General features: G+C 43.8%; 1 long non-coding RNA gene across 1 annotated transcript in view; it reads right to left on the bottom strand.

The window, feature by feature from the left end:
- Nucleotides 1-10,373, bottom strand: part of LOC112570485 — a 40,119-nt gene that overhangs the window by 23,090 nt on the left and 6,656 nt on the right. The gene's annotated exons all lie outside the window — the stretch shown is intronic.

The following is a 10,373-nucleotide window of genomic DNA, read 5'->3' as shown; positions in this document are numbered from 1 at the left end:
ATCATTCAGTTACTCCTTGACCTCCACCCACTAATGTACCTGTCAGCTCTTTGCACACCTCATCTCAATATTTCCAGCAAAACATTGTACAACTAGAATAAAGGGCATGAGAGTAGGACTGCGTGCGACTGTAACCTGCCGCGAGAAATAGTGCGTGAAGGGGACGAGCGGCTGTGGTGACAAACTTCTCACAACAACATCAGTTTATGGGTGAATGGAGATGAAAAGTGCAAGTTTAATGTAAAGTACTACCAGACACTCCTATCTCTCTATCCACTTTATTCTATCTTGAGGACGAAATGGAAAATAAAGCTCGGTGGAAGAAAAGTGTCTGATGGTAATATGTAATGACTCCTACTAGAATGTACAACTAGGAGAGGCATGAATGAAGGCTAGTGCTCGTGCACAAACACACACAGGACCGAGGGCTTTGACCTCAGGTGAGCTTAATGATCGCTGGAAGAAAAGAGAGAGAAGTCTCACTTGGTGGACACTGTGTAGTTTATACGATATTTGAACAAATCCTGTCAAAGTTCTTTCACATTAAGAAGAGAAATCAGTATTTAAAAAAGAAGAAAAATAATGGAATTCGATTAGATGAAACCGAGTATGGGGGATGGTAAGGAAAAGTGGGGCCGAGGGCAAGAGAAAGGTCTTGTGGGAGAGAAAGAAGGACGCAGTGAGATAGCCAAAGATTGGAACAACTGTGGTGTGTTCATCAATACCTACTCTGTTAATAAACAGTTAAAAGTACATTGAGGTGTCGTCCGTGTCGACAGAGAGGCACATACAGCCAACCGCAGCAGAGGGCGGAGGGCACGCGGCACTGACGTCACTGTCATGTCGCCCACACTCGCAGGGCGTCAATGGCCGGAACCACACACTCCAGCTACACACTCAGTCCTTCTGACAATCGCCAGTAAATGACACCAAGTCGTCAATGTAAAATGTCCACTTCTGTCGCCTAGTCACAGTCTATTCACTGGCCTCCCACAACTCTTTCATTGTACATAAAAGCGGACATAAAAGCCTCAGAAAAAAGAACAAAAGTGTGTCTGTCTGTCTGTGTGGACGGCGGGCCTATGCTTGACTTATGTTTAGAAAGACAATGTATTCAAAGTTTGTGCTTTTCTAGACAAAATCCCAAAATCTGTGGAGAAAACTGACAATAAACTCTTTGAAACACGAAAATCTTAACTCACACTGACAAAAATAAATGAAGATAATGACATTGGATTATCGCGTTATGTATAAATACATAATGACAATAAGTAACAGCAGGTGGGTTGCCCTCATACCCCTAATTACATCTAACTGCCTCCTAGGAGGCCTGGCACAAGCTATGACACACCAGAAGGTATTCTGTTCATTGTGATATGTGCTTATCCTGCCTCACTGCCATTGTGAACATACAGCCACGTGACAGCGATCAGGCCTTGCCGACAGTTCACCTTGTTTTTCAAGAACTAAGACAAGAGTACATCACTTAAGTCTACACTGCTCCTTGGATTCTCGTCGTCCAGCAACCACAGAAAGGTTGACAGCATGAAAGGAGAATTGTTTTTTATGTTTAACACACGAAAAGGTATAAGCAAGCCGACTCAGCATGTGCTTCAGCCTATGTCCTGGGTAAGGTGGTCGTTGGTGGGGTGGTAAGGACAGAAAGACAAGCAGGGGTCATTGTAGTAACCACTGAGCTCTGAGGAGATTTTTCTGGCAATGAACGACAAGGTCGTCATGACGGGTCACGTCCAAAAGGTCGTAGTTCAAGGAGGTTTTATGAGTGGACAAGTCAGGTACCCTCGATGACATCGAGCGCCATGACTTTGTATGAGACAGAAATAAAACTAAGACTAAAAGAACATGGAGGCGGGTCCTCGCTAGTGAGGGGAATGTTTACAAAACAACAGACATGTCTTCTCCCCGGGTGACGTCACCATCTTGGTAGTTCCAGAGAGGGAGGAAGGAGTGAAGGAAGCTATTTACATCTCGGTTGCAAAACCTCAACAGAGACCGAGGACGACACCCACTGCCGGCAGTGTTCAACAGTCCTATTCACCCACATGTGAGTGTGTCTGTGGTGTGCACTCGACACTCAGTTTCTTGCTGAATGAGGCGACCTATACACATATATATACACTATATACACATACAGCTCCAGTGTGCTGCCTATTGAGTGTAAAGGCTTAGTCTCCCTTCTACCATTCGACCCTTGTTCCTCTTAAAATATCATAAAATATTACTTAGTTCAGGAAACTGAGTAGAATCTGAGGATGAAAAGGAGTTGATGCTCGGACACTAACCATCTCTTGCGAGAAAACGATAGTGACATACAACAATATGCCCTCCTTGTTGGATTGTTTCTTTCAAAGGAAACTGTGACTCATTCACTCACCGACTCAGAAACCCAACCCACTGACATCTGTGAGGGCGTGGAGTCGGGACGACCAGTGACTTTGACTGTCTGGGGCAGTACATGGGTGAATCCCTAACTGGGCGATCCTTCCAGGTCTGAACATCGTCGATTCGTTCTTAATTAACTAAGAACAACCTCACTTGACTGTCGCAATGTATCGAACCTCTCTTTTCCTCCATCACAGGGGCTTCAGAAGGATGTTTTGTCAGTGAGGAGACACAGGTTAGATGACTGAGCTCTTTGTTTTGATTGTAATCATCATCACGACGACTTAGTAGAAATCCCTTGAGGCGCTGCCTTTAATTATTATCAACTGACGTGTTTTCCAGAACAAATCAACCGTTTTGGAACCGTCCCTATTCAATAAAGATCTCGTTAAGAGAGAGAGATGGGAAAGGAAGGGAGGAAGAAGAAGATACAGAGAGAAAAGCCGAGTTCGTTTGCTCGACACCGAACTGCGGCAACTAGACCATTGTACGGGTGGGTTGGAGAATATTATTTCCGATCAGTAGTAATGTGTCCAGGACACCCAAGTTCGACACATCCACCTTTGCTGTAGGTCAGTGCTTCAGTGCTTTCAATGGTTTAGCTAAAATTTATTAATATTTTTATTATTACTTTGGAAGGCACAGTCCCTAGGGAGTCGAAAATACAAAACGCCCTTGCGATAGACTCATATACAACCAGCTCACCCTTATTCAGCGAGCATCACGGGTGGAGCCATGTCGGTCTTCGTCCTGTTCCTTCTTTACTAATCACAATACACAGCCACGGACTCCTCACAACTGAGTGGTGATCAGTGAAAGATTACTACGACTGTAATGTCTGTAATACGAGTTGTAATGTCTGACTGGGTGATTTGCCAGTTATAACCCAAGAAGGCGGGTGAATTGCTTAAACACGGATATCAGCGCCAGCACATGTATTGTACACATGACTCATGGGCGACGAATGTCGAGCTTTAAATGAGAATGCAACATAAAAAAGGAGAAAAGACAAGAGAGAGAGAGCGGGATTTTCTCTCTGTGTATTGTGCGCGTGCCTGTGTGTACACACGTGACAACAGCCAAACCGACAAACATAAACTCAAACAAAGAACTGTTGTACTTTAAATTCTCGTCGTTTGGCGACCACCGAGAGCTGAGCAGCACACCAGTGGCTACATGTCAGACAAGTGGAGGCCTGCACGTTAAGCCTACCCCACCAAACACCTCAGCTTTCACCTAGAAACACAGCCCTCTAGCAATATTATAATATGGAACCATTTTTTCCCTATAGGATTAACGATGGGGTTCGAAGCAGTGCGAATGGCAACTGTTGCAATTGTGAATATTCAGGAAGTTGTCATCTTTTCATCAGCAGGTGCACCAGGTAATGAAGTCTTTGCTTCAGGGCGAACGATCCTGTAAGCCGAGATGAATGAAGAAAGTTGTGGCAGACACACCTGGAGAAAATCCTACACGTGCAAACATTGAATGGCGGTTGTATGGCCAGTTATGAACCTGCTTTTTAATGGACTGGAACTGTAAAAACCGCTTGGTGTTCCTGATAAACCGTTTAGCAAGTGCACTCGTGTGCTAGGCTGATGCAAGATTCTCATCTCTACTGTATACTGAAAGTGGTCGTAGTGAGCACAATTAACATGTGTGTGCAGTTCTATTAAACTTTATGAAAAGTGGCATTGTATAACTTGTCATTCTAAAGCTCCTGACCTCCCTTCATCTTCTTTTCTTCCCTCGCTCTGTGATGTCTTTGTGTGCCCGCTTTTCTTCACTTTCAGCTTGACCTCTTACATACCATGTGGCACCTACCCGTGACCAATACCTCATTTGTCAGAGGATCAGAAAAGGAAAAAGTAGAGGGCTGAGTTCTGCTTCTCGTACCCAAGCCACAGTGAGCCACTCACACCTGTCACTAAGGGAGGTACCTTTACCTTCTTGACAGAGAGCAGCAGCAAGACTACCAGCAGCTGATGCTGCTTGTCGGTCAGGCTAAATCAGCCAAAAAGCGGTTCAGAAAACATGAAAACATCTCTAACTCGCATGTACGAAATAAAGATACGCAAACACGGGGCTGGTGTGAACAGTGAACATCGGGCTGTTGGTCGATCTAGAACTTGTCAAGCGCCTCGGTCAACTGGGTCTGGCCTTGTGATCAGTTCCCGGGTTATTGTTGTCAATGTGCCAATATTCTTATTTTTCTTTACCACTGTGATTGTTTGTTGTGCATTGTTTGTGTTCGTGTGCATGAAGAACTGCGCGTGCGTTCAGTGACAGCCTGCAGCAGAGAAAACAAACGAGTGAGCAGCAGTGTGGTCCCCCCTATCACGTGACCATAAAGAAATGTCAGACTATTTTCTGTCAGCACTTATCCTGCCATAGAAAACACTTGTGCGTGTGGCTGACCTGTGCTGGCAGGTGCTTTCGACACATGAAAAGCAACACCTGTACAAATGTCAGTTGATGAAAGACACGAGAACATTAACCAGCTACTGTGTGCGTGTGCGCGCGTGTGAGACAGAGAGAGATTTTTGACATCAGCAGGTACCTCGCAACCTTGTCTTATCACCTAAGGCACGTACTTGCTCTATTCTCATCCGATTTCAGGTGCATCACATTATTTCGACTGCGCATGCTCCTAGCATGACCTCTGCCCTGAGGTCAGTGTTCTCGTTGTTGCTGAAGATACTGGAAAGATGAACTTTCAACTCAGACTGTTATCTGTAAACGACTTGTACTTTAGCACGGGTCGTGAATGTAGCTCAGTAGCTCGTGTAGGACCGGATATTGTTGTTTACTGTAGTCAACTTCGTGCGCAAATGTCCTTTTGTGTGAAACGCTTCAAGAAATTTCTACCTGTCAGGTGCATCGCTCTGATTGACAGTCAATCAGTTACTGCGAGAAATGTCCGTTACTGATTCTGAGGCGCACTATTTTCCTTTACTTTGTGCCAGTCCACCCAGCGCCAGCTTTGTGTCATGTCCGGGTGTCCAGTAACAACTAGTGACCACAAGTCTTCTCCAGCGCCACCCTGTGAACATCTTTAGTCACCTGTAGCGAAAACATTTTCAGTAAAAGCCAACTACTGACTTCTATTTTTATTTTTATTGTCGTCTAGAGTTTTAATAAAGTCAAACAGGTGATCAACCAGCATTTTTCGTATCAATGCACATCCATCGAGCGAGAATCACCAGCCTGCTGTTGGGTTCACAGTCCTGTGCTGTAATTTCAGAACACTGCAGTACCATAGACACACAAATAAGGATCCGCACTGTTAAAATTTTATTAGTGTAGAAGTGATTTTATCGTGCGCTGAGGCAATTTGTGCAATTAGGCAGCTCGTGCTTCATTTATTTGGTCACATGTCAAAAGCATGTGCGCATACCTGGGTGATGAGAGTACACGGTGTGTTCAGCACCTGGGCCAGGATCTCGCATGCGTGATTGCATGCATTGGTGAATACAGGTATTTCACCAGGTAGTCAAGTTCATTTTCCTAATTAGAAAGCTGTAAACATGTACTTTGAACTGTGAGTGAGTAGACAGTTATGCTTCACTGTAGTCACATCCTTCTTCTCTCTCTCTGGGCGTGCTTGCGTGGCAGTCGTCGTTGAAGTCCCCACCACCACCAGTGTCAACTACCTCAGTAGGTTCACACTAGGTTTTCTCACTGAAGACCGAGCGTTCAGTCTGAGGGTTAGAACAGAAGTTCACACAGGACTGTCAGCGACCGCCTTACTGGCTCGTGACCCGCTTTCCGCTGTTGTTGACAAGGCTTCTAGTCCGAGAAGTTTTGTACTGAAATCACTTACTAAATATAGTTTCATAGCTTTCATTGTATGTGTGCGCGCTCGCTCTGTGTGTGTGAGAGAGAGAGAAAGAATGACCACTGTGTGTTCATGTGCTCCCACACAAAACTTTTTCGGGATTTTACTAACTTCGTGTACCCCCCCCCCCCCACACACACACACGCACCCGTCTCTCTCTCTGTCTCGATTTGTGTCAGTAAATAGTGTCTGTCGTATTAGTCCCCTTTCTGTACTGTGTTGTCCTGATGTTGTAGTGTGTTTACGCTGCTGAAGTTGTAAGTCTCGTGGTAGCTTTTTCTGATTTATAGTTTGACTGTTCTGTTAAAGGCTAAATATAGCAGTCGTAAGCATTATGTTGTGTACAAGCACTGAATTATACAGGAGGAACAGATAATTAGAACTAGAACTTTCGTCAGACGAGTTAGGCCTGAAGTCCTGTAGACTAGTCTAACGGTCAACTTTCTCTGACAGCATGCACACCCATGAACCACATGGAGGTACAATCAATCAGGGCCAAACATTAATACAGACACTGTGACAGACTCACGGGCCATAAATATAGATACACACATAAACATCCACACACAGCTCCTTGCCTCCACAATCAAACAGAAGTAGACTGACTCAAGTCACATGACCGGCAACATCGCACGTGCAGACGAAGAGAGCAGCAAAAGCTGCAGCCGTCTGTCCGACGAGGTGACTGATCTCCTCGGTGGTGTGATTCTCTCACAAGCTGCTACCTTGCCCCACCATCAACAGCTGTCGTCGACAGCGGGCATGCCTCCACACCCCTTCACAACCACCACCATCACCACACGCGACGGCGACTGCGGCGATGGTTCCGCGTCGACCACAGCTATGTGCACTCTCAGTGAACCTAATCTGACAACACAGGGGATGGAGGTATACATCCGTTAACACGTGCACACTGACTTACTACCTGTCAGCGCTATTGTTGACTACTGTTTGAGCCTGCCCTTCGCCCTCCCCCACTTCCCAACTCGTCTTAGTTGCTGGCACGGCGTCAAGTACAAACAAACAACCCCACACACACACACACTCCCAGCCTCGTTTCCAGCAACAGAAGGGTCCTGATTTTAGTAACTGGCAATGTACTAAAGTACACACGGCACTTGTTTTGTCTTCCACACCAATGTTAAAATAACAACACATGTCATGTTACTGATAGCTCGCTTTTAGGATGGACCGTTTTTTTTTAAATAATAAGCGCTCAGAGAAGGGAGGAAAGAATAAAAAGGAAGAAGGCAATACAGACAACTGGATCTTGCTTCTGTGATCAAAGTCAAAAAAATAATATTTGCGGGAGGGAGCAACTGTTCTGCACCTATTATCATCACAAATGCACATACGGTATACTCAGACTTCCAGGTTACAGCTGCTGTCCCGGCGTTTTGACGAAACTCGCCAAGTCTCGGAATTCGTGTAAGAAAGGTGACGCGATATGACAGAGACTTTAAATAACATTTATAGTCTCTGGATAGGACTGACATGTTGGAGATGTAACCTCCTACCCAGCAGTGCAGGTTGGGAGGGGGGCCTTTATTTATCCTGCTACAACTCGAAAAAAAATGGAAGTTAAAGCGGTTTGAATGGAATGGCCAGAAGTCGCAGACACGCTGTGGTGTACATCACATTTTAACGGTTGCTCAGAACTAACTTCTGTATCCCACCAAACAACAGCAGATCGCGTAAAGGTGCTCGGGGGTGTTGTAGAAAAGGAGCACAAGTCGTCATCTTGAATGATTAAGATTCCATGTTCTTATACAAATGATTGGTATGGTACATGTTCCCTACTAAGCTTCTTCTAAAACTAGTTTAAATTACTTGCAGGACACGGTAACAAATCATCATCTTTGGTCTCACGACAACGAATGCCGGAGACGACAAGGGTCAAGGTGGCTGTGTGAATGGCTCACTGTCAGCGGGAGATAGCTGAAGGATATCCGGCCCTTTACCGCCAGTACCCACAACACTTCCACAGTTACTTTGTTTGTACACGTTGTCTGCTGCTCGTCTTGCTGCACTCCATGCCCCTTCATGTCCCACTATTCTCTGTCCAATCATGTTGTAGGCAATGTCCAGTCCATGTCCGTGCTGTCAATGTCCTATGAGTTGCATGTTTAAAACGAGAGTATGCTTACTTTATCAACCGTTGCTCCGTACTAAACCGTGTAAATGTAATAAAAGAAAAGTTAGAGAGTGCTAACCACATCTTGGTCTAGCTGCTAAACTTTGTACAAGTCTACAAGCCAGTACTTTCTGTGCAGTGATTTAATTTTTGTGTTGCCGTTGGTGTGGCGGTCACATACATTTCCACCCCACGTCCAGTGGCGTAGGAACCAGGGAGGCAAGGGGGAGGGGCAGCCTCCCCCTCAATAAAGATACTGAGGAGGAAAGAATATGAACGCTGTTCACTGTCAGGTTGGAGTTTGCGCCCCCCCTCCAAAAAAAAAAAAAAAAAAAAATCGAACATCTTCCTACTCCACTGACGTCCCCTACAAAACTGTCTTCATGAATAATTTATTTCAGGTACTGCTGGGAGACGGCCCCAAGATATGTCTAAGCCCAGCTGAAAAATTAATACGAGATGTGACTGCTGATAACGTTCTGATCAGTGAAAGTTTTATTAATTACAAACTTTTATAGCCATTAAATTGTTCAATCCCTTAGGCCAAGATTTTCTTTCAAATAAGTGTCTGTGGCGTTGATTTGATAAATGCACTTTGATAGATACTGATATGTAACCACGTGAATACAAATCTGTTGTTAAACGTATTTCCTTCAAGAAGCAGTAAGACAAATGTTTGAATGCTTTTAAATTGTGACAAATCATTTTTGCTGCATGCGTACGTGACTGCGTGAGCGCACGGGTGTGGGAGTATTCACGAAGTCACTTCTTTTTACTAAGCACTTCGATTCTGTCTGGTGAGTAGTAAAATATTCTTCAAATTTAACGAGACTGTATCTGCTTAATGAAGAAGAAAACTTTTAAAAGTATACCTTTTCTTATATCAGCATTATCTGTCAAGGAATTACGAAAAAAGGTTTAACCGTCACGATCAGTTTTCTCTCTCTCACACACCCCCCTTCAATACTCCACCCCACTTCTATTTGTATTCCATGTCTTCAATACTTGGGAAACTTTGAGTGGCCACACAATCTGCCTTAGGTCTCTTGAGGTAAGATAGAGCAGGTTCCCCCGTAGGCCGATCACCTGTTGCCTTGAAACAAGTGCACGAGTACGACGCACACTCGAACTGCGGTCGAAGATTACGCCCGCGTTCAAAGGGAAAGTACCTTTGCTCAAGTAAACTAGATAAAGCATACACGAGTTATCGCCACTGACGGGAAAATAAGGTATGGTGAAAGGAAAAAAAAATTAATTGTATTTCCATTACCAGATCAAAGATTACCACAATGCCAACAGCAATGCAGCGTGATGCCTAATAATGCTGCTTACATATAACAAATCCTTTTACAGAAATATGTAGCAGTTTCACAAAAATATGTAGTAGATCCTAAACATTAAAAATTTTACACTTAAAAAAATATTACTGAGTAGTATCACAGAGGAACTGACTAAAATTAAACGATGTGGCTCAAAGTGGCTATTAAATGCTCATCTCTTTAAAATGATTTTCAATCACTCTACTCAGTCTACTGCACTTTGAACTGCTTTCATGGAATCAGTGCACTTCACAAGTCTCATAAAATTATTTATCAATAGCTAAAAAGTTAATTAAAAGGTTTTTTTTTCCTTTGCATATCAGAAAACTGACTGCCAAGAAAGATTTATGACATATTATTAGGTTAGGTTTGGTTGTTCGAGTTTTATGCTATGCCAGCATCTATAAGGCTATTACCGTGAGAGAAAGTAGCAATACATCAAAAGGGTATAAGTCAAACAAACAACAACACAACCTGGACTAATAAAATGATTGTTATATATAATGAATATTTCAGAATGAACTGGGAGAAACTGAGTGTTTTAAAGGGGGATGACATACTTCTCAAGAAAATTAAAGCAAAGACTTGCTATCAATGGATATAAAATAAAAATGTAAGAAATCATAAAAACAATAACAACAATGAAAGAATTTCTCTAGTGCATGTCCCTGCAAGCAGT

This window comes from Pomacea canaliculata, linkage group LG8 (assembly GCF_003073045.1).
Source record: "Pomacea canaliculata isolate SZHN2017 linkage group LG8, ASM307304v1, whole genome shotgun sequence".
In the NCBI taxonomy this organism is placed as follows: domain Eukaryota; kingdom Metazoa; phylum Mollusca; class Gastropoda; order Architaenioglossa; family Ampullariidae; genus Pomacea; species Pomacea canaliculata.
Note: the sequence above shows the minus strand (reverse complement) of the source record. Positions and strands in the feature narration are given on the sequence as shown.